General features: G+C 41.3%; 1 long non-coding RNA gene across 1 annotated transcript; it reads right to left on the reverse strand.

Moving 5' to 3' along the window:
* Window positions 1–7,301: 7,301 nt before the first annotated feature.
* Window positions 7,302–25,038, reverse strand: LOC121657428. Its single transcript, XR_006013627.1, has 3 exons — window positions 24,863–25,038; window positions 10,698–10,824; window positions 7,302–8,461 (listed from the first exon to the last, which is right to left on the reverse strand). It is a non-coding gene; the product is annotated as an uncharacterized LOC121657428 (long non-coding RNA).
* Window positions 25,039–25,420: the final 382 nt, after the last annotated feature.

Below are 25,420 nucleotides of genomic sequence, written 5' to 3' on the forward strand. Positions count from 1 at the left end.
CAGTGGTGTGAGGTTCAACAAGGCCCCGTGCCGGGTCCTGCCCTTGGGCCACAACAACCCCAGGCAGTGCCACAGGCTGGGGCAGAGGGGCTGCAAAGCTGCCCACAGGAAAAGGACCTGGGGGTGCTGGTGCCAGCAGCTGAACATGAGCCAGGGTGTGCCCAGGTGGCCAAGAAGGCCAATGGCATCCTGGCCTGTACCAGCAACAGTGTGGCCAGCAGGACCAGGGCAGGGATTGTCCCCCCGTACTCAGCACTAGTGAGGCCACACCTCAAATCCTGTGTTCAGTTCTGGGTCCCTCAGTTTAAAACATACACTGAGCTCCTGGAAGGTGTCCAGAGAAGGGCAAGACCCCTTGTGAAATCTTTAGAACATGTCATATAAGAAACCTCTGAGAGAGCTGTTTTCCTTTAGTCTATAGAGAAAAGAAGGCTCTGAGGGAACCTCATTGCCCTCTACAACTGCCTGAAAGGAGGCTGCATTGAGGTGAGGGTTGATCTCTTTTGCTCTGCCTGCAGTGAGAGGACAAGAGGAAATGACCTTAAGCTGAGACAGTGGAGATTCTGATATTAGAAAACAATTTTTCACCATTAGGATGATCAAGCATTGTAATAGGTTGCCAAGGGAGGTGATAGAGTAAACATCCCTGCAGGTATTTAACAGGCATCTGGATCTGGTAATATGGTTTAGGGGTGGGCAGCTGGACTGGATGACCTAGAAGGTCTCTTCCAACATTGATGATTTTTTGATTTCAATAGATGTTTTAGTGTTTTGTTTTAGAAGAAAGTAAGTGGAAGGTAGCGAGTAAAGAACAGATGAAATATAAGGGTGACTTGTGTGTTAAGTCTTTACTATTCAAGGCTGGTATGAAAATAAAACAAAATGACATTGTTCCTGGAAAAACTTATGATGTCAGGGAATAGCTTGTTTACCTGCATTAACTAGTTGCCTGCTGCAGAGTTGAGGCTGAAACTGCCAGCTATAGGAAATGCTTCAGAAGCTGGTTTTACATGTAAGATCTCACGGGAATGTAATTCAGCCACCACCATGCTAAAATGTATCTCTTCTTCCCCTGTTTGTTGTGCTTTCAGCCAACTCTTGCTATGCATTACAGAATTTGTATGGAGATGGGAAATACATAGAAATCAAAGCATACAACCATTTTTTTTCAGGACTTCTGGAAATTAGAACTATGTACAGGCTACAATGTGTAGAGATGAGAAACTGATATGATACAGGCACTGGCTAGGTTCTGTCCATGTAAAAGCTAAAATCTGTGCTGTCTTTGTATGACAGAGTTATCCCATGATGAAGCTCTAAAGAGTACTTCATCACTTGGTTTCACAGATCCACGGATTTATCAGTGGTGTCAGAGCTGAGAAGAAGGTGCATTTCATACATGCTGTTAACACATTATTCAAGTTCTTCAAATTCATCCAGGCTTAGCTTTCTCCTCTGACATACTAAATTCTATAGCCAAAGATGCAACTGAAAACAGCCAGGCAGATGCAGTCACTAACCTAAATACTTTCCCATGTTCTTAAGAAGCTGTGTCCTCCGTCTCCCCTAACTGGTACCATCTACACAGCAATGAGACTCACTGCCATGGAGCATGACAGAGTGTTCAATAAAATACTTTCTGCCTCTTTCTCTAAGAGAGGGATAACTTCAATGCCTCAGTGCCTCAACCCCCATCTACTGACATTTAATGTGACCTTAGTGCTGAACAAGTTTCAGCAAGAAGAGTTTAAAGGTCAGGGAAAGCAGCAAGCATGGATGAACATGCGTATGAAAACATCTTTACATCTTGTAAAACAAGAAGTTCAGAATTAGCCCTGCTGTGAACAAGTGGACAGGTGTGCCAGTTTCTAGAAGTTTCTAGACAGAGGTGAATTTTAATAGCTAACAGTTTTTAAAACCTTTTAAAAACAGTTCTTAAAAGGGCAGTTTTGGTGCAAAGTTCTTCACCTGGAGAAGCATCTTATTTCTCAAAAAAGTCAAACAGAAATATTTAATGAGTTTTAGTACTTATTTGCATTGTATGCAATTTTAACAGCAGGTAGAACTAAGAACTGATAGAAACCTAACAGATAAAGTCAATTTGATGCCAGATAACATTAGTTCCTGAAAACTGGAGTTGGACTCGATGGAGTTGGTCTCAATGGACTTGAGGATCCTTATTGGTCTCTTTCAGCTTGAAATGTTCTATGATTCTAAATACAAAAAAAAGGGAAGGGAATTTCCTTATAGAACAATTGCATTCAGGAAATTAAGCACAGCACAGAGATTGTTTTGCAGTGCTGATTTCCTTGGCTTGTACTCAAACAGCGCTGTGCTTGTTTCTAGATGATTTCTGATCCAAGCCTTTGGAAAGTGTTTTCCTAGAACATGGAATTTCCTCTTGGAGTACATTGGATCTGGAAGCCAACACACAAGAATTTGCATTTTGGCTTTGTATTCTTCAGATTAATTTCAAACCAGATGACTAAACAGAAAAGGAATGGAAGTTTCATGATTCTTAGCTTGAGCACAACATGCAGATAATGTATGGGATATTTGAGGCTGTTCAGCTCAGTTTTGCAAAGTCAGGTGTTTTCACCAAGGATACATCAACTTGAACAGACGATCTTATTTTTGTCTTAACCAAAGTACTTTTGTGAATTATAGGTGTTTTTATGAAATGTAATCAAATGAAGATACTTTCTGGAGTAAAATTTTCTGACACTCTTCTCTGACCACATTGCACATCTTGTGTTGTCCTTCATGAGTGCAGAGGATCTCCGTACTTTCTGCCAAGGTCATCTGGGTGGGTTGTACAAGCCAGCTCAGATGGATCTTTTCTGCTAGTCATTCTTTAACAGTAACCTCCAACATGCCAGTATTTTGGAGAAGAAAGGTACAGTTATTCCGTCTTGAAGAAGAGAGAGTCATATAGACTAAAGCTATGTTTCAGGGTTTTTTCCATCAATAGAAAATATAAAACCCAAAAAATATGGTATAGTATATGTAGCCGCAGTACTAAAATGTTCTTCATCCCAAGTAATCATCCTATTTCAATCACTTGACATTCATAGTTGTACTCCCAATGAAGCATGAGATCCCTCAATCATTTTTGTTCTAGTCTTTTCAGATGTAGTAATAAAAAGTTGATGAAATGTTTTCAAGATAAAAGAAAAGACAGAATAGATTAAGATACATCTATAAGATTGCTTGTCTGATCACAAGCGCATACTGTACAGCTTCATATTACCAGACCATTTTAGCAACTTATTCAGATTTTAACAAAGCTTATACAGACTTTGTCTTGTCACTCATTATTCCTCCAACTGATTTTCAACATCTTACAGTCCAATTCAGTCTTCTGTTTTTGCTGTATTCCATACAGTCCAGGTAGAGCAGCACCCATAATGTTTCAGGTTGGATATCCACACCAAACTGGAACCGGCTGATCTTTCCCTGCTTTTTCTACTAGGCTCAAAGAACTTCAGGACAAAAAATTCTGGTTTATTTTAGGTGTAACTGGATATTAGAGGTAGCACAGCAGTTACACTTCGTATGTTCAGACAATCTCTAAAAAGGAGTGGTTCAGACTGCAGAGAAAAAAGAAATCTGTGATAATTTTATAATGAAAAGAAGTGGAGGAGAATGCCTTGCAGACTATTACTGGTGCAAACAAAGATCATGCAGGGTAGGTGCGCAGATTAGTGTGCCTTGACTTACATGTTGCAAAACTGAGACTCAGAAGAAGTGAGTAATAAGTCCTATCAACTTTATTTTAAAAGAAAATTCATCAACAGTAGGATAAGTGGGGAGGTTTTCTTTAGATAAACAAATATACAATAATAAAATGTGGAGAGCAAGCTGCACGTTCATTCTAAGTCACCCTTTATTTACAGTCCATAAGGCCAAATTTTTGTTGCTTACCAGTAGTGTGTCACCTTGGTAAAGAACAGAAGATAGTATCCAATGTCCTATTCACTGTAGCCTTAAGTGACCACACACTTTATTTGCTTGATAGACACCTTGCAGCTGACACAGCTAAGCAATGAAATGCTTCCCAGATGTCTCAGTGATGTCCCCATGACAGCAAAGCCTATGTGCTGCAACTTCCCCTAAAGTTATCAGGAACAGGTTCATTATAAATTATTGTTTAACATATCCAGAATATTTTCCTTTCCTATTAACTGTTCAAGAATCTACAGAATTTGTTGAACCTTTCTGGAGGTAGTGACAAAGTTACGTTCCGTGTCTGTTATCAATAGCTTGAAAAGTGAATGGATGATTGAAGTTCAGTAGCAAACTCATGAAAAACTATTCTTTTCTCCATCTTTGATATCTCACTTCCTGCAATTGGATAGAGCTGGACAGCTGTAGAAGACCTTTCACATTAATAAATCCAGACCAAATTTTTCAATAAAACAACTCCTGAAATAATTTTGGCAATGTAATAAGAGGATTATCTACCCCAGCAACCTCCTTTCAGCTTTTTATGCAGAAATCAGGGACCCTGGATTTTTTTCTAGCCTTCTCTAACTACTTTGAAATATGACATCAGCTTGCTGAGTCATTTAATAGTTCAAGGATACTTAAACTGAGTCGAATTTAATATTAATCCATAATTATACTTTGGATCATCCCAGTTTTGTCCCACAGAAAAGTTCAGTCTCCACATTTTGGATAAAGTTGTAGTGATATTCACAATAAAATTTGTATAGATTGTTTTTGTGCTCTGTGAAAAAAAAATCCTGAGTATAAAACATTAGATTAGTATGGGAAAAAACATGTTTTAATGAAACTCTTAGAAAAAAAGCGGCAAGTCCACCTTTAAAAACTTACTTTGGTTGTTCTTAACACTGACAGCCACACAAATCTATCAGTATGGGCCTGAGTCCCATTTTCAAGATGTCTTTAACTCTCCAGGGAGAATTTATAACCTCCAAACATGGCCATAGATTTTGGTCTTGTTACTGAAAGACAGTCTCCTCAGGAGGCATTTGAAAGGTCTGAATAAATGCTTGGAGTGATAAACCATGGAATGAGTCAAAGATTAACAACTTGCACAGAAACTGCTGTACAAATTATACAATTGACCTGAGGATTTCAGTGAGGATTATATGACTTGAAGTATTTGATACTAGCAAGTGGTAGCAGAAAACATGTTTTTATGCCATGTCTAAGAAGCGTCAGATCCATGGTTTTACAAGTGGTTAAAACATACTTCCTCCAAGTAATATTGAGAAGCAAAGCCACAGAAAACAGAAGGATCACCCAAAGGGCTTGGGAGACCTTTCTCAGGATAGCTCCTTCTCCAAAGGCTCTGTGGCTGTTTGCACAGACCTTGACAGGTTCAGCCCCTACAGCAGCTTCTGACCTTTTAACTGTGCTTCTCTTTACTCTTTAATACCCCCACTACTTAAGTGAACAAAAGTAGGATCTCAGGTGTAGCTTTGTGTGAAATGCTGGTGCTTATTTCACTGGCACAAATGTTGTTTAGGATCAGTGCTTTCTGCCAGAAAAAGAGAGAACATGATATGCTGGTCTTCTCTGTGTAAGAACTCTAAATATTTGACCACTGGAATGCATCAGATTTATGTTGCATGTTACTCTCTGCTAAAGATAGAGCCATTCCCTTATTGCCATAGTTTTCAGCTCCATAGTTTAGTCACTCTGCTATAACTTCATTAACTTCAATTAACAGCCATGTCTTCTGCCATTTCCCATATAACACTGTGATCAGAGCATCCATTTAAGTCAGATGTACAGTTTATGCCCTTCATCATTCACTTAATGACTAGAGTAATAGATAGAGAACTGTGCTATTTTATCATGATTTTTACTAATTGCAAGGAAAAGTGGAAAACCTGACCATGACCAGTGAGTCCCTTCTTTGAGAAAGACAAATTGTCTTCCGTGTTAATGGTAATCATTAAAAGAAATAATCTACTCCTGTCCACAGGTTAGTAGCTGAAGAAAACAGCATACTAAAATGGCATCAGAAGAAGAGCAGTTCCTTCTAGTTTGATTTTACCAGATTTTGCTGCACACTGGAGGCACAGTTTTGTTGCCGTGAATGTTTTGCACTGTATTTCCAGACAGAGGTTCATGAAGTGAAAAAAAGTTAAGCATCTGCTGCCTGTGTACATCAGTATGTACATTAATGTATTTAAGCAAGGATACTCAGTGTGGATTTACAACTTACTAACAAGTAACCACTTGAATTATGACAAAGAATTAATCCTACAAAGGGTGCAAAGGGAAGAGGGGACACAGGGGAGGACTCATGGATAGGATAAGGGTTTCGAAGACCTTGATTCGCTGGTTTATATACTGTGTCATAGAGAAAGTCTGCTGCCAAGTTTTGGGAACAGCCATTAAAACAGTCTCCCAGAGTATTCCCTTGCTAACATTTTAAGAATGTTTAAGTCAAAGCTCTCAGATCCAAGTAAGTAACCAAGGAGGTCTAGACAGTAGAGAAGGAGGACTACATTATGTAGCCATGGGCATGGGATGTAAGACTGTCGAATCCCCTTCCCTGATGTCACCCAGATGCACTGGAAGCCTCCAGCAGAGCAGATGGGATTAGACTGCAGTTCAGCTAGGTGCCTAGTTTAGCTCTTCACTGATTAATGTTCTGTGTTTGGTTTTAAATAATCGGTAAGAAAAGAATAAACAGAGGTTTGGTCCCAGTAAGCCAGTGCAGAAGCCTAGAAGATAAGGGGACTGATGTGTATGTGTCAAACACCGATAGACAGATAGCTGTGGAGCCAGCCAGGGATTGTTGGTAATAACAACCTGTGAGAAAGAACAAGATGCAGCTGGAGAAGGGGCCATGCAGAGATAGGGCAGCACTTTTCTGGGACAAACATCCTTGTTATGGCTCCTACAGATAAGCACAAGTACAGGTACATCTCAAGGGCAGGAATGAGGCTGAGAAGTGGGCATGGACCTTGTAGGGGAGGAATCAAGACCACTCAAGACCCCCAAAGCCCTCTGGCCCAGTTCTGGAAAGGTCTGAAAGAATGAACTGTGCATGATAACTGATTTGTATAGAAAGTGAGAAACTTAGCTCCAGGGTGGGGAAAACCTGTCTATAAAAAGGTACCCCCACCAAGCCTGGGTGATACATGGACATGCCATCAGCTGGATTGATGCTGGAGCCATCAGGACTGCTGATTCCTTCCTTCCTTCCTTCCTTCCTTCCTTCCTTCCTTCCTTCCTTCCTGCCTTCCTTCCTGCCTTCCTTCCTGCCTTCCTTCCTGCCTTCCTCCCTCCCTCCCTCCCTTTCTACTGTACCTCTTTATCCTAAAGCCACTGGCCTGTGCTTATACAGTCCAGAAACTAACATACCAATTTAAATCCCAAGTGTGTAAGTTACTAATGAAATTTGTGGGCTTTTGTGGACCCTCTGATTTTTGTTGTTCCTTTTGGCCATGAGAATCTATGAGTCTTGGGTGTTCCTTCCCCTTAAGGGTGGGATGCCACAGCCAGCTGCCTTAAAGAAGGGAATGTAGGTCAACAAGTAGTCACAAAGATCACACCTTTGAAGGTCAGCCACAGAGTGCTGCCTCCTAAAATGCTGCCCCACAATCAGGCAGCTATGGGTCCTGCCTCTGAAGCATGAAGCCTTTTTAGGTGGTTTTACACATCAAATATAAAAGTTTTGGAAAGAACAGGATGGATTTCTGTTTACCAATATAGAGTCATGGAGCAATATTTAAAATTCACATGACATAGACAAGCATCTTGTAACATTTGTACTTGTCAGTAATTTTCAATAAAGCTGTCAGAACTGGCTGAGGCCCTAAACTAGTCCAAGTCCATGCATGTTTCATTTCTTCAGGTAGACTGAGACAACTTGCTGTATTTCACAGTGCAGCTAGATTTTTGAATAGAAGTAACTGAGTTGCTTTAGGGTAACATTTCTTAGTCATTATTTCTATCTATTAAGCAAATTCTCAATTCTGAATCTGTTTAATTTGAATTCTTCCCTATTTCTGGTGAAAAAAACCACACACACAAAAACTAACAAATGAACAGGAAAACAAAAACCAAATCCACAATTGCTTCACAGTCAACACTTCTATTAGAAGAGGGGAATTCACTTGGCAAACTCTGCCTGTTGACTTTGTACCAACTTAAGTCTCCAAATGGGTAACAGTTGCAGCGTGAAGTAATAGAGAGGAAGGGAGAAGGCATCTGTAAACCAATCAGCTGTCCTAAGCACTGTTGCTAAAATAATTTCCATCCTGACATGGACTAAAGCTATGGAGTTCAGAGCCAATCCCCTCCTGGTGTCAAGGTTCCTCCCCTCACAAAGGATGCTCCTATGAAGGCTTCGGTAGACTTGTGTGGAAGAGAAGGACTTGGGCATTGCTCCTGTCCTTATTGAGTGGTTCTTCTGGGTGCATTTTTTTCTGCTTCACTTATATCTTAGCTTCCACATGAATATAATGGCCTGATCCTAAGCAGGCAAAAAAAAGAAAAAAAGAGAAAAAAAGAGAAACTCTTGCAGGATTTCTGTAGAACAGTGACACCACAGTAAGTTATTAAATATACCAGTTCTTCCAACATTTCATTTGTAATAGGGAAAAGAAAGCAAACAGAGGGGAGGTTCAGCAGGACAATGGAAGATTTTGGCTTCCAACAAGTATGTCATGTTTGATTTTCAAGCATCCATCAACTCTATTGAGAAAACAAATTGCTCCTTTTTTTCCCTGTCTTGCATCATCTGTCCTTTGTTAGTGCTTTTTCAAACTTTATGAACTCAATGGATTGTTAGCATGCATTAGTGTGTTAGTGTGACATGTTCAACAAAACATCCTAGTCATCCAAGATCTAAATACTTCCTGGGAATTCAGTCTCTATGTTAAGTTACAAGATGCTTTGCTTTATCTGCATCATCATCACAAGATGCTATTCAACCTGGGTCCCCTCTAAGAAAGGAAAGAAACAAGGAAAAAAATCCCCATATCTAGAACAAGCAAGATTCAAGTTGCTGCTGACCTCAATGAGCCAGGCAGGTTTCGTTCTCTGAGTACGCTGCAATTGATTTTTCTTTTTCAAACTAGAGATTAGCACAGGTGACACATACTTAACCTCACAAATAATCCTCAAATCTGTGAAGCAGATGGATCAAATTGAGGATTGTAAATTCCAAGACGGGCTGAATTCTTCTGTATTTGTCCACAGCTATTTCTCCACTACCCTTCAAATTTTAGTTGATTATAATATTTTCTTTGTCTGAAGTATGGCACAGGCTAGGCAGAACACATCACGACAAGCGAGACTGAGCTGCCTTTTCCCTCCAGTATATGAGGCTCTGAATATGAAGGTTTCACTGCTTATTGGACACAGAGCCAGTATATTCTAAAGGAAACACTGACTTCATCCAAAATAAGTAGTCTTTGACAGGTAGATTTTAATGAAGCTTCTACGTTGAGATAGTCACTGCCCTCAAGTATTTAGCAAAATAAAAGTTTACTGAAGGTGCTTAAAAGGATTTGTGCCAATTCAAGTTGCAGGTGAACCAGAAAATCAGTGTGAAGCACACTTCGCCTCTTCTGCCCAAGGCCTAAAGGCTACTGAACTGCAACAGGCACTGTTCTGTGAGGAGAGCTAATTGTTAGGTGTTGAAAGGATTTCTCTACCTCTTTTTCAGGGAGAATCAGTTCCAATCTGAGAGTTAGATTTAGAGGCAGTCTTTGGACTCCCCTCTACGTTACATTTTTCCAGCTCATGAGGATGGTCCTTGCTGGAAGCAAAGAAATACTAAGCTTATCCATGCTTTAGCAGCCTGTGCCAAGAGCTGGAAATTCCTTGGCTGTATAATTCATCTGCACAAAGGCAAATCAGACTCCTACACAGCACAGCTGCATCGAATCGGCAGGCTATGTTTTTGCCTCCTCCTCTACTCATAATGCAGATAAAGCTGTTCTCAGGCATGGGTCTAGCAAGACTTGTACCAAACCCACCCACACACACTAGTATCAACTCAGCTTCCAGGAGTTCAACAGCAGGGAAAGCTGGGGCACCTCTGTTTGGAAACAGACACATGTCAAACTACACACAAAACCAGCAGCACCCTAGAATCATGGAGAGACATTCTTATATCAGTGATGAATTTGATGCTGAAGTCTGAGTGGATGTTTCTAAGTGCCCCACTCAGAACTTACCCTTCAGTCTTTTTTATAAGAAAAAAGGTGACTTAAAAGCATGTTTTTCATACAAAGTAAATACACTTGATCTTTGTTGAAGCAATGATTAAATTGTAATTTATATATCACAAACCCTCTTGCTTCCTGCTAGCTGAAAGAGATGCAAGAACAGTATGTCAGACTCATTACAAGGTAGTTGCATTTTCATCTTTGTTTTTTTTGAACAAATCCTGATTTGTAGACTGATCACTCAGGCTAAATATGAGGACTTGCTGAGATCAATCCTTGAGAAAAGTAGTCTTCCTTGCTTCCCAAGGACAACTAGCACATTTGCTCCAGCACCATGGTGTGGGGAGTTAAGCTGCGCTTCATCCGACTGATGAGTTGCCGTCCTAGGGGCAATAGGATCCCTCTTGCACACTGCTGAGGTATTTCATTATGTTTCACTTCAGTGTTGCAATTGTAGGTGAAGTACTTCACACACTCCAGTATCAATTTACAGGGCACTGTGTTAGGGTCCTTTGAATGACAATCTCTCCTCACCTTGGAGGGCTGTAACAGAGCTTCTTTTTCCCAGATTCTCTATGGGAACCAGTTGTTCATTCCAGCCACTGATATCATGTCCCTGTAATCCAGTCATGTTGGTAGCTTCATGCCTTTTCCCAAATTACTGCAAGAGTAATATTTCATTAATAGTAATAAAGCAGAACAAAATGGGGGCTTCTAAGGAAGATTAGGCCACAGAAAAAATATGAAATAAAATAGACCTAACACTTAGAGGGAAAATGATAAATATGCACCCAGTTGTCTCTGTGCAGTAACTCAGTGGAATGGATTTATTGCACAGCAGGCTTGCTATTTGTTTTCCCTCTCTTCCCAGCATGGGGGATTTTAAGTTAAACAGTTTTATTCATACCCGAATTCACTTGTGTATCCCAAACTGGCTGCTTGCCAACATCATTGGCATTTCAGGTTGATAACGTCTTAATCTACAGTCATTACAGTAACTAGGAGGGAGTCCGAATGTACGAACAGACCCTTTCCTGGAACGTTGCCTTTGAGATTTTAATGTAAAGGGCATCCATATTAATTGAAAGCTTACCTGGAATGGCAATATGCATGCAACTGCTAACTTTGTTTACATAGCCATGAAAAATGCACAGGAGTGTTTGAAATTTTCACTTAGCTCCAGAGCAACATTCAACCCAGCAAGGGTCAGCTTCCGGATCATTTGCCAAGGATGTTCATGATATTATACATAGATTTCCCAAAATTTTATCTCATTTTCTAGACAGCAGTGAGAGTAAGAAGTGTAGACAAAGCATTTAACTGTAGCTGAGTCAAGATCTCACAAGAAGTTAGAGTAGAAGGAATCATCTGTTTGATACGGTAAGAAAGGTCCAAGAACAAAGGTTTTCCTTTCCCAAGTCTCCAGTTTCTTAACCTTATTATGATTATGTATTTGTAATAATTATTTGTTTTTTGAGATCATGTATTTTTTGGCTTGGAAACACATTTGTATGTATGTATGTTTATTTAATTTTGTTAAATAGAATTTCAATATGGAATAGGAAAATGTTGTGAGTTAATCCATGACCTCAGCGAACTTGTTCCAACAGATATGAGGAGGCTGTTAATGTTTTTACAAAGTGATGTGATTTTCCATACTCAGCCCTGTCTCTCTAGCCTCACATGGATATACAGGCCAACACTAATTATTCAACACCCTTTGCTTTTGGTTTCAAGCCAAGACGGATCATCTTGAGGAATCCTACATCTTCTTAACAAAACCTGTTGTCATTTCAAACCTTAGTGGTCTGAGGGGAAATAGGTGATGAAAAGTCACTTAGTCACCTCAACATAATCCGGGTTAATGAGAAGAGTGGCAGGCTGCAGAGAGAGCAGAGAAGATGTGGACAGCAAAAAGATGTGAGGTTGATGTCTCTTAAACCTACTCTGATTTCTGTTTGAAACAGGAGGTTTCATACAGTGGCAGCAAGGAGTGCATACCATTGTTTCCCCCAATGACAAGCAGCTCTCTTATGAACTGGCCAGAATAAAGGCAGCAGAAAAGCAGAAAAATTCCAGGAGGCAAATTCATTATTTGCAAGAAGAAGGAAGGGATAACCACTCAGACAACCAGGATCTGTGTTTGGTTTTGTTTCAGCTTCATCAGACTTATACTATCTCAATTTGCATCAGATCTTTGTGTCCTTCCAGTTCGGCATTTCAGTCTGAGGCTTTGTTCTGGAAGAAAGTGGGTCAGACAGAGAAAAATCTCAAACTGTATAAAATCAAGCACAAGTGTCTCTATTTCTGATGAAGCATTAACCAAATAATGCTTCCAAGGGAGCACTGAAGGCCAAATAGCTTCTAGCTTGTGGATCAGTTATGTACTAAAGAAAGAGCAACAGAAAGAATGGAATTGCTTGTAGAGATGGAAACAATAAGGTGGTTATTGGCCTTTCAGAAATACGGGCGTGAAAGAAAGAGGAAAGACATGAGAGAGTTGCATACAGTGCAATTAATGTCTTATAAGCGGCCTTTCTCCCCATCCCCACTGCCTGACCTCCAGCTGTACCCACCACAGATCTCTTCACTGCCGCTGGACAAAATGCTGGACAGAGGCCAAGGTGGACACATTTCTTGTTTTATTACAGGGGATAAATGCCAGATTAAGTCCTTTGCAAGCCAAGAGCAAAACAGCTGCCTGTAGAAGGATGAGACAAAAGGAGATTGTCTGGGCCATGAGTTCTGCTTTGCACCCACAAGCAATAGGCCAGAGGGCAGCGAAATGTGGCAGTAGAGTGGGATTCCCATGAGGCACCCAGAGGGCTGCTCTCAGCAGTCTTTCTTTGCATATGCAGCATAAAGGACACACTGGGAAAGAGGGGAACCAGAGAGCAGACCTCTTCACCTGACTTCTGCAGTGACCCTGCTGCTGCCCCCATATCTGCCCATCTCAGAGGAGCAGCTTACAGCCCAGACGCCCTGGGGGCCACATCCTTCTCACAATGCCGACAACGGGCAGATGATGAGTGCTGGTTAATACCTACACCTCTGCTAGCTATAGCCCACTAAAACCTTGATGAGCCTGTGACCTAAACCCTTGAATCACCCAAAGCACTGCTCCCTAACAGCCCCTAGGCAGCCTCCTGATCCTTTCTTCCATTTATTGTTAATGGCAGGGCATCTACCCACCAGGAGGGTTGAACCCTCCTGTTTGGGAAAACCTGGTGACTTCCTGGGCTCTGCTGATCTGCACCACCAGCAGAAGGCTTCCTGTATCCATAGGCACACAGGTTCAAAACACTTTATTTTCCATGTCCTTGCTTGTCTTCCAGAGGCTCTTAATGACTCCACAGCTTCATCCTGTTGTTTCTGCCAATGTTCTCTAACAGCATCTGGACCTTCTAGCCTTTTATGGATGCTCTTTACACCTCACAGTAATTAATTCAACACTGCCAAGCACAGCCAAGTTCCCACATCGGACTTTCCCATGCAGCTGGGATAGTACGGGAGAGATTTGGATTCACTCCTTTACCAGCAGCCCCAGTCCCCCTGAATTCTGGACCCAGAAACACATGTATTCTTCACCAGCAGGGCAAGAAGGATAGTTTTTAAAGACCAGCTGCAAGAGGAATCAACAGTGGTTGGTTGAAACTACAGTGAAAGAGTGGATCTTGAAAACATTCCAGAAATTCACCACCTGGGATAAAATGATAGAATAAGATTTTGAGATCTGACATGAGATCATCAAGTCAACTAAAGAGATGATGTTTCCATATCTCTGCAGGCGTGCTGAGGGCCTGGATCACAGAAACTGCCCATCTTTACTGTAGCCTTTACCAGGCTACAATTCACATGAGATGTGACAGGAGATGGTTACAGATAGGTTCTCCTTTTGCTTTATGTCCAGGTAATTTCATCTTCTTCCTTTTTGGTCCTCCCAAAATGTTTCTGTGTGAAGCACAAAAGGATTTTGTCTTCTGGCTCTAAAATCAGCTGAAGTTCATTTGAACAAAACTGTAGTTGGGAAACAAATATTATAAGATTACACTAATAACACTGGGAAATTTACGATTTTATTAATATGATATACTCATCTGAATTGACTTGTTGATCAAAAACGGGGGAATTTTTCCTTTATTATGAGATGACATAAAGCAGATATACCTGGCTCTTTTCTTCTTCCTTATTTTTATATATAATTTGATTTGGTCCACATGATGTGTCTTTGTGATGTAGGAAGCAGGAACTGAAAACACATTTCCCTATCTATTACATCAGAAGATATTTATTGGTTTAAGACTGTTTCATGGCATTATGCCAGTCTTCTCCTACAAGAATAGGTGAATGATCAGTACAATTATATTGTCAGACCCAGCTTGTCTTTCATGTCTTTTTATTTTACTCTTAGATTCAACATTGAAAAAATCACAAAGCCATCTTCCACGCACACGCATTGTGTACAGGTATGTGCAACTCCTCTCCCAAGCCACCAGCAGGGGGGAAAAATAGGATCGGAGAAGGCATAAATTACACTGGCATCTGGACTGCTAAAATCTAAAGGATGAAAATGACAGCATCAATTCCATCATGGAGAGCAAGAGTAAATTAGTGGGATGAAGAAAAGTACTTTTGTTTCTGTAGTTCATGCTGAGAGGGTGGCTGGAAAGTGGGAATTTTTTTCCTGCCCATAAGCTGTGCTGGGAGATGTAGTCTGTTACTTTTACTGTGACCTTGTGGGAGACATTTTCTTTTTAATCACTTAACTGCCATACTGAAGGTTGTTTTCTTGGTAGTACAGCAATTTTGGCAAACAGCTGTAACCTGTACAAGAAGATTAGCATGTATAGATGGTAAGCAAATGATGATTAGTCAGAAGATGGAAAATATTAAAATTATGTATACACCTATATATCTCTTTGCAAAATTTGCTTATTTTTTTCTTACAGGCCCTCTTCTTGTGTGTGGGTGAGAATCAGCAGGGAGGCTGGGGTTTGGGGGAGAGATGAGAGGTGCTGCTGGGCAGGCAGGGGAGGGCGGAGTGGCCTTGAGGACAAGGGGAGGGAAAAGTTGGAGATACAGCGAGAAAATTAGCAGAGAGAAAATCATGGGTAGTGCCATGGATTGTGCACATGTACATGCTGGGAAAGGGGAATTTTGCAATGAGAAAATTCCACCAGAGAAACTGAATCAAGAAGAAAGTTAAGCTGTGGGATGGAAAGCTTTTTAAAAGAATTTTTAAAACCCCAACCAAACAAAAATATGGGAAAAGGACAAACATGAGAGAAAAAGAGAAAACAAAGACTTTGAAAATGAGAACTTCTATAGGAATAATGTGGACGGGAAAGACAGAGACAACCTAAATGGTATTTTAAAATTTAGTAGGAACATGACATTGTAAGGATGATCTCTATATGTGCCCCTCGCGTCCTTAGCTCAACATGTATCAGACTGTGGTACAGCCTTACATAGAAAAAACTATGATTTAGTGAGCAGAAAACGGATAGAAATCCTAAATGTAACAAGGGAAAACTGCAGGAATTTCATCTTAGGTATGTGTACTAGGAGAGGGAAGGAAATTACCAGCTCTGCTGGCATAGCAGGTACCATTGCAATGCCTAACACACATTCCCTGCAGACTCCTTAAGGAAATCGAACTTGTTTCTTTTAAAGTTCAGAAAGGAAAGTTTATGCAGAAATAGTGATTTCTATATACATCATCAAAATAGTTTGTTGGTTTATTGCACAGACAGCCTGAAACTGTTCTTCTTTGTTTCCTAGGACTTCCAAGTCATGTGAATGCTCTGGTACTGCTAGACAGTACAATCTAGTCTTCCATATTGAATAGTTTGGTTTTAAACAGAGGGACATATTTTTAAGTATGTCTCATCTGCAGGCAGAGGTAACACAATTAAAACCAAAATGCATTGGCAACATATTTTTAATATATTTGTGGTTTCACTTTTTCTCATTTTCTTTTTTCCTTATCTTCTTTTTTCCATTTTCTTTACCTTTTTCTTTTTTTTCCCTTTTCTTTCCTATTTTCCTTTTTATTAAAAAAAATAATTCCTGTACAAATATTATGAATACATACACTCAGCCAAAGTATCTATACCTACCTAGGGTAGATTTCCTGATCAAATAACATTTTTGGAGATATGACATGTCAAACCCCATGTATCTGACTCACTCAACAATTTAGACCTCAGGCTAAAAACAGACAAGACAGATCAAAAGAAACTTTTGTGGAATTAAGACGGGTCAGCATCTGAACTCTTATAGAAGAGGTCCCTCTGACTTTCACAAAGGGGTCACAGAGAAATAATTGTTAGCACTTTCCAACCTGATAGCTTCAGTGTGGGAATATATCATTGTTATTATAAAAGCTGAGAAAATCAGGACACAGAGAGGTCAACATGATTCCTTCAAGGACAGATAATGAGTCAGAGGTAGACCAACAGAGAGTGTTATTCTTCAGATTTCCAGGCCAGGGTCACAGCTGTTGGGTGCACGGACTTGCTTGCCAGTACCAGATGAGGAACATTTCTAAGTATTTACTACTTGTGGAATTTCTATTTGTACTTCTGATAAAAGCCTCTGAAGTCTGGGAGTCAGGGTCAGACATCTCAATACCCAAGGGGAATTAAGTGTTAGAGAACTAAAGCACTGTTTACACTGGGGCAAGAGTACACTAATTCAGAACCACCTCTGTGCATTTGGGCAGCTTTATGGCAAAACCACAGTGCCATGAGAGTAACAGGCTTTCCATAGAGATGACACTTGTGCTGAAGGGTTAGGGAGATGGGAATTTAGATGCTGAAAGCAGGACTTAAACAGTGCTTGGGTCCTTAAATCCTTTGTAAAATTCAGCCCTTGAATCTCCATCAGTGCTTCTCTTTCTCTATAATCAATCTGTACATCGATCTCTTCTGATTTGAATGACAAGCTAGCAGCAGAAGATCTAGTCCCACTCTAGAATTCTTGCCTATCTGGCTCCAGAAACCTCGTCAAAAAAGGAGTTGGTTGCATTGGCAGCCTGTACACTCTAATAACAAGTATTTTCCCCCTGCACAAGATGTTCAGTTGCTGACATGTGGCTTGGCAAGTTGAATTGCATTTGTGCACACAGTGCAGCCAATGGTCCACTGCAAAATGTTATTTATATCACTTTAATGTAGCCATTTCCCTTGTCACTTCTAATCTAATACATTGTTGTTGTTGTTTTTAAATTGACAGAAACGGAAATTAGCAAGTACTCAAGGGTGATTGATTTTATGGCACTGGTAACTGAGGCACCACATACACACACCATCATGCAAGAAATATGCTTGCTACACTAATAAGGCTTTGGACACCTCTTAGAGGGTTGCATTTACTTTTCATGAGTCAAGTTTAGTAAACTGTAGTTTGTCATGGCATGATGTGCACACAGATTTTGCATTTGTAAAATCATGAGCAAAAAGCTTATGTACCTGCCTGTGTAAATTCATGATAGAATGAAAATTTGTCATTTCAAACGAACAGCTGAATAGTATTAGCTATTAATTAATTTGTCCTGGCAGTTCCAATTTAAGGAGAATCTTCGTCTAATTGCTGTGTTGATATGCTGCATTTCCAGCAGTGTAAAGCCTTCTGGTGTCATGGTTGGGATGCTGAAGGGTCACAGAGCTGGATTTTGCTTGTTTGAAGCCATCTTTTTTACTGTCACCAGCACATAGGTCACTATTGTGACATTCAGGAGCAGTTATGGTGCCTAAACCTCAGTCATTGAAAGAAACACAATTTTTCTTGTACTTCAGACCCAGAAGAGTAACCCACAAAATGTAGGTTTTGACATTATTTCTAGCATAACTGTAAATGCAGGGTCCCATCTCAGGTGTTTTTTCCATTTGCTTGTCCACGTGCCAGCCCATCCATGTGGGGCTACTCTGGCCTTTCCTTCAGGTGGACCTGCAAGTCCCTGGTTGGCAAACCCAGCAGGTAGGTCAGGTTTTCCAGGAGATGCACAAACGAGCCAGAAAGCAGCCAACTGTGAAATCCCACAGGCTCGTAAATCCAGGCTTGATTGTTTATTTCCAGACATATTGCAGGTGTTTCACATCATGTTCTTATCAGTGTTATTGTGGCTTAAACAGGAAGATGCATACCAAAGGAGATGGGAGGAATATATCTACAGACAAGGGAGGGTTACTTGGTGAGGTGACTGTTGTGGCGTATTTTCAGTGAATGACCTTGGATTTTCTCCCTCTTGGAAACCATGGCAACCAGCATTTGTTCTTGTAAAATAATTTCTTGTCTCACAGTGAGTGATTATATATCTTCTCCAAACTCTGAGGTAAAATCTCTCCACAAAGAAGAACAAAAATTACTAAAGAGCAAGCCTGAGTTGATTGTTCTGAATCCCTATATCTTAAAAATGTGATACAACATGGTTATCTACTGCCAGCTGAACAACAAGCTAAAGAGTAGCCTCTGGATAATTGTCTGATCCTGTTTCTAGGTTAACATAATTTAGTCTGAAATAAATACAGACATCTTTGGTGAATGTCAGTTTGTTTCCCCAGTTAGCATCTGACAACCATCAGGAAAAATATTCCAGGATTATACTGCAGCTTTTGTTGAGCTGTTTGGGAATCACTCAGTCATTTCCCTGTTCTTAAATATATTTTAAAATGATAAAGGCCATTCACAAGTTATCCATTCTTCAGATAATCAGTTTGTGTAATTCTACCTGTAGCACCTTATGTATCCTGCACTTCATCCATGCAAAACCTCCCATCACCTGGGCATTTGAGGGAAGAAAAATGTCTCCCATACATCTGTACAAGCCAAAACCATCTGCTAAAAAACTTGAACAACAAACACAAACCCAAATACAACAAGAGAACCAAAATCTACCTAAAAAATAAAAATGCGATAGCAGCCAGACTTGTCTTTGCACCATCACACCCATCACTTGTGGCCCCTCACTAGTGAAAAAATGTGGAAAAAGACATGGAAAATCCTCCACACCTGCTTCAGGATCATCTCTGAGGTATGTAGAACTTCATTTCATAGGGAAGAAAGTTGCTGAGGCATTCAACTGTGCTCTACCCATCACAGCTTTATAGCTGCTTCCTTTCATCTGGAAACAAGGTGCAGGTGCTAAAAATTGAATATTTTAAGCCTAGATCCAAAGGAAACAAGTCCTAAGGGGGAACCAGCTGTTTCTGCTTGTGAGTAATCCCTCTTATGCAGTAACTTGAATCCTTTTGGCAGAACTCAAACAAATCTGAGTGAGGACACGGAAACCTCAAGGACACTGATGCTGTTACAGGCATCTGAGCGTTGGAAGCTGGGTGGGATGCAGAGGCCAGGTTTTCCTGCTTTCTCTTCTGCTTGAGCTCTGCATGATGGCTCTGTGCACCACAGCAGGTCACCAGGTGATGAGCCCAGCTTGCTCCTGAGGGTCCTGGAACTGTCTCTTCTGGCCCTGCAGGAAGGCCCACAAGTTCAAGTCTAGGGTCTTCTGCCCACAGCAAGAGGCAAGAGAGCACCCTGGGGACATGGATCCAACTGCTGTTGCAGTGGCCCTTGTGAGCATTTCATTTATCTGGCTCTCCTTGCAGGCTATGAGTTTCCTGGCAAAGATAACCCCAGAACAGGTTTGTATGCCCACCCACTACCTGCAGTGCCACCATCTCAGCATCCCCCATAGCACCCTGCTCTAAGGACTGCCCTGGGAGCTGAGGGACACAGCTGCTGGAGAGACAAGCTGTGTGGGCTGTCTCCTGACAGCACAAGGGAGCACCCTCTGCAGCCATTTGGTCTCTTCTGATCCTTCGCTTGGGATTTGGGCACCCTACCTGGAGCTCTGGTCTCTGCTTGTATCCCCCATCACCTGCACACCAGCCAGACTACACAGGCAAGATTTATGCACACTGTAATATCCCACGGCTTATGTGGATACCACGGTATACCAAAAGGGTAATACCATTTGTTGCTTTCTTATGTCAGAGAAAAACCTCTCTAAAATAGGCATAATAATGATTCACGGCATTATTAGTGACAATTAAATGCCATACTTGAAAACAGGCAACATAACTCCTATTTCATTACAAGACTGCCCTCCTGCTGCTCTGCTATTAACAGTGACTTCACCTTGCAGCTTTAAATCACTGTGCCACGGCATGCAGCTAAGCGAGGGCTCCCCATCAGCCAGCTAACATCCTCCAAGGAAAATGCAGCAAAAGCTCATTTCAAGAGGGGCTCTGACAGACACGGGGAGTGCGATTGGGGCAGGTTGCAGTGGGACCAGTTACATGCACCAGTTAAAGGCACTGCTGCCAAAACTATGGCTGCAGAGGGGCCACAAGGTGAATGGGTGTATGGACTGCTGTATGAGGAGGCTCACTGTAGCCTGTGCTGGGGAAGGAGCCCAGTGCAGAGCTCTGTGGTGGGAAAAAGAGGAACTCTTTGAGGCCTCAGATTGATGTAGGTGCTTGAGACCCCACTGGGGCCCGCCACAAACCCTTCTTTAATAGCAGCCATAGTTTAGTCCCGGGAGCATTACTGCACCAATGGATGCACATAGACTTAGGGTGCACACCATCCCAGTCCTAAAGCCTGGGAGCCCAGAGATGGGGGCTTTCTCCAGGCCAAACCAAACCATTTGAAGAGGGTTGCAGTGGTGCTGCACCCAGACCTGCAGCAGCCCCTTTCATATCTCCAGCCCTCCTGGGCCACAAAGCACAGTGCCCACACGACTGTGTTGAAAAGTAATGCTTAGCAGACATGTGCATTAGCTCACAGATTACCTCTGCAGCCTTTTCCAGCCAGTGACTATGAAGTGGGGGTTGAAATATGAAAGCATTGCATGGGATTAGCCATGAATCTGCCATTAAAATCAACCCTCTGCACTGCTTTGCAAATCTCCATTTGCAGTTATCTGCCTCTTGGACACAAGGTAAAAGAGAGAGGATAAGAAGAAGGGGAGAATGAATCCAGAAACTTTTCAGATACATCTTGTGACTCCATGTCATTTATTAATGATATCCTAGAGGAATGTTCAGATTATTTTAGTACAGTTTCAGGTCAAAATGCCTAAAAAAAGGATAATATACTATTTGGGAAGAAAAAAGTATCTGCTTGTTTTCTGTAATACTGATGGATCCAGGGACAAAACTTACGTCAGGACCCAGACAAACATATTTTTCAGTAGATTAACAAAACAAATTACAGATGGCTATATTCTGTTATTTTAAACTTCTGTGGTTTTTTGTTTTGTTTTGAACCATAGCCTGAGTGAGGAATTCAGTACTTTCCCTGCAGCATGAGTGCCAGAAACATAGTATTTGCATAAATAAACAACCCCCTGAAATTCTTCTGTAATTGCTCAGTACTGGGTATTGCCCCTTTCAGAATTCAGAACCTTGCAGGCATGGTGCAGTGATAAGCTGGCACCTGCAATGTGTGCGAGGGTGGTCACACGTGCTGTGTGTTGGGAGAGAAAGAAGTCATAATAAAACAAAAACAGTAAAAAAAAAATTGGAGGGGAAAAAAAAGAGGGGTGAAATCCATGAAAGAGGTAGTTAAATGTTTCTGTGGATGCTCCTATTTTTCTTCCAGAAGAATGTTTATCCTGTCAGTCATATAAAAGATGAGACAACTGCTGGTGTTAAGAAATGACACCAAAACAAAAAATAAAATCACAAAGCAATTGCTGATCACAAAGCAATCACAAAAAAAAAAATCAAAAAGAAAAATGTGGTTCCTAGCTTTGGTGCATAGCTACTTCACACTTGTTTCTTACAGAGGTGCAAGAGAGTGAACAGGGTAACTGACTTGTCCTGTATCCCTCATTTTGCTCACCTGCAAAGAGGTCCAGCAATAAACATTTCTAGGAAGAAAAATGAGATCTGAAAGTGCTTTGAGAGAAACAGTACAGCAAACCAAGAGATGAGAGGCAGACTGGGGGAGAGGAGGGGTGTGTTGTGGAACAGCAGCTGATGCTAGCACATTTCCACAGGCTAGGACAGCAAGGAAGATGAATGGGGACAGTTGGTCACTGGAGGCTGGAGAATGACCCAGCAGTGGAGTTCAGGGGAAGAGGGAGTCTGTGCAGTCAGCCTGCTGGACGGGCACTGCAGTTGCTAAATCCTTATTGTGGTACCAAGTACCACTTGGTACTCCTCAATTCATCATTTATTCTTACCAGTTAAGTGGAAACCTGAACATTTCACTTTTGTACCAAATAAACTTAGCATTCTAAACAATCCGAAATGTTTCATTTTGCAGCCTGTGTAACAAAAGTAGAGGAAAAAGCACAAAGCTCAAGGGTGAGCAGAATAGCAGAGAGGGAAGGTCTTGCTTCTTTCTAACCACTGAGGACAAGTGACTCATGTTCTATACACCTTTGTCTACTTTTCTGGTTTTGAGGCAGGGCTCTTGCAAGGGTGGTTAGACTGTTCTCCACTGTGAGTCCTCCCACTTTGTGTGGCACCTTTACACTTCAAGCAGCGTGCAAATGGTTGGGACACTAGTCACAGAGACAGAGCACGAGGGTTCGTGTCCCAGCTCCACCAGCATCTTAGCGATTTTGTCACAGAATTTCTGTAGCAATTTCCTGGATCAAAAGAAGACACCAAACTTTGATCTCACACTCCCTAGGCAAGTGCAGACCCTGGCAACAAAAGATGTTTCATTGGTGATCTGCCTGTTGCCACCATCCTCCATCTGACCCCCTTATGCAAACAGTATTGCAATGTGCAAAAATACATTATTCAATGAAGAAACCATTTTCTCAAATCCCACAGCTCAGGGGAATAGCTTTCACAACACAGTTCTTTTAACAGCTATAGCAGCAGACAGTGGAGAAGTCTGCAAAACTAAAATGGAGGAGAAGATATGCCGTGTTTCTAAGCAGTAGAAATTAGCCACCCAGTAAGAAAGCACCGAAATACAGAATGACAGTGGCTATCAAAACCATAGAGCAGGGTACATGCTGGGGAAGAGAGTAAGACAGTGTAGGTGCCCTGGTAAAAGCTGCCTGCAAAAACAGAAAGGGGGTGGGGAGCCAGTTTCGTTTGCACACTGTTACTAACCACTTGTGACCAGCAGAGCTTCAAGATGCACAAACGCCCGGAATAATTGGGTCAGTCGTGTCTAGATGCAGAGACAGCTAGATCAGACTTGGCTGTGCTTTAGCTTTCCCCAGGAAACTGTGGCTGTCACAACACCAGAGTTCAGGAGATGGGTATAAAAAATCTGCATCTCAGGGGTTATAGAAACTACCCTATTGTCAACAAACTGAGTGGGCTAGAGGAGCTGCCTGTACCTCAGCCTCCCCTTGCTCCCTGCAGATTGCTTGCATAAGCAGATCTTCAACTTCAGAGGCTAATGAGAGTAAACAGGGGAGATCAAACATACTCCATACTCCTCCTGTTTAAACTGAGTTGTCTATGAAGCAGGACGCTAAGTCCATGCAACACAATATATGTTCAAACCCAAGGATTTCTGTGGGTAGGGAAGGACTGTGGGATTACAGCCTGAATGTTAAGTAGCTTCATCATCTCCACAATGTCAAAACATCATCTGATGCTCCAGGAGGGTTCTTTGATTAATGTAATTAACACTATTCTGCCCACTATGTGAGGCAGTAGGTGTGTCAGGCCTGAGGTCCCACAGGCTCCTGCAGACACAGAGAAGGGAAGGGACACTCCTGGCAACAGAGCTACTCCAGCAGGAAGGCAGCCAGGGCCCGTGGACAGGTTCCCTGCCTTGCTGCCTGGGGGTCTGCAGTCGCACGTGAATTGCCGCAGTGGCTCAGCCTTGCCAGTGTCACTTCTTCAGCATCAATGAGAAACATTCTGCTAGGGGAAGGCAGTGATAAAGTGTTTCCTGTAGAGATTTCAAAACCTAACAGTGGCAATTTGTGTTACAGTCATATCACCAGGTCTCAGACAGACCCGAGTGTCCTCACACCAGAAAAATCAAGCAGTAACACGTTTTTGTTGCACTGTTCTCTTTTTGTTTTCACAACAGAACAAAGCAACCTTGCTAATGAGAGCAGGGGAAATTGATCTGATTTGGTTTTGTTTTGATTAGGATGTTTGCAGGTTCTTGTGACAGCAAAGAGAAAGCTTCCCTAAGTGTAAGCCCCAGGCCCAGGAGTGAGTTCTATAAATTGGATCCATTCTTTTTCTTCAATCACATATCCACTGAAGCATCTCTGCTTCCTTCTCTGATGTGTTTTAAAGGCCACATCATTTATTTTTCATTTGAGTTAAAGTGAAAAGCAGAGAGACCTGCTAGTTAGCAGTAGCATAAGACCACAGTACAAGTGCAATTTAGATGACATTTGACAAGGAAAAAAGAACATTTTTTCCACATAGACATTCACAGATTTTTATACCTACACATAGGACTGCTTCTAGCCTTTGATGCAAGTTATTCTGGAGAAACCTTAGTGGTACAGAAATGTGTTGTTTCATCTAAAATTTTTAGGTTTGCCTTCCATTTGTGGTCTTCAACATTTTCAACATTCTCTACAGATCACTGTAATTTCTTTCTTAACTATTACAATAGTATCATTAAAGAGCTAGGAGGCAAATGCAAGGGCTTATGCCACAAATGGAAATAGATCAATAAAAAGGCATAGAAAATCACGTGCAAAACAACAGTTATTGAAAGAGTATTAGTTGATTACCTAAGGTACTCACCAACTTCCTGCATTCAATCACTCTGTATCTAGTAAGTTAGGAAGGAAAGTATTGCATTTAAATATAGATTATGCTTATTGTAGTCTCCATAGGATTTGTAATATAATAAGACCATCCAGCACTTTTCAACTGTAGTAGCAAAAATGTTACTATGCCAAGGACATTACATCATACACTGACCCTGGTTAGCCAGCGAAAATAGTACCTTGTGACAGAGCTGTGGTAAAAATTAGAGTTTTATATCATAATTCACAGCATAATTCCATCACCTCAGGGAACAAAGCATGACAGCAGTTGACAGAAATATACTGTATTTATGGACAATAACTGAAGGAGAATTTCAGATGGCATTCTGCCGGGGAGTATACAACAAAATGGGCTGGGCAGGACAATGAACGACAAACACTGCTAAGTGCTGAAAATTAGAAGCAGTGATTCCAGGATCCATCTTTCACTCTCATCTAAAAGGTGGTACTTACTATGTGCCTATGTCCCCTGTCCCACTATTGTTTCAGGAAAAGCCCCCCCTTCCTTTCTTCTTATGATAATTAGCTATTT

The sequence above is a fragment of the Corvus kubaryi genome, unplaced genomic scaffold (genome assembly GCF_017639235.1).
Source record: "Corvus kubaryi isolate FWS band 111438036 unplaced genomic scaffold, C.kubaryi_AGA036_p1.0 split1-37296, whole genome shotgun sequence".
NCBI lineage: Eukaryota > Metazoa > Chordata > Aves > Passeriformes > Corvidae > Corvus > Corvus kubaryi.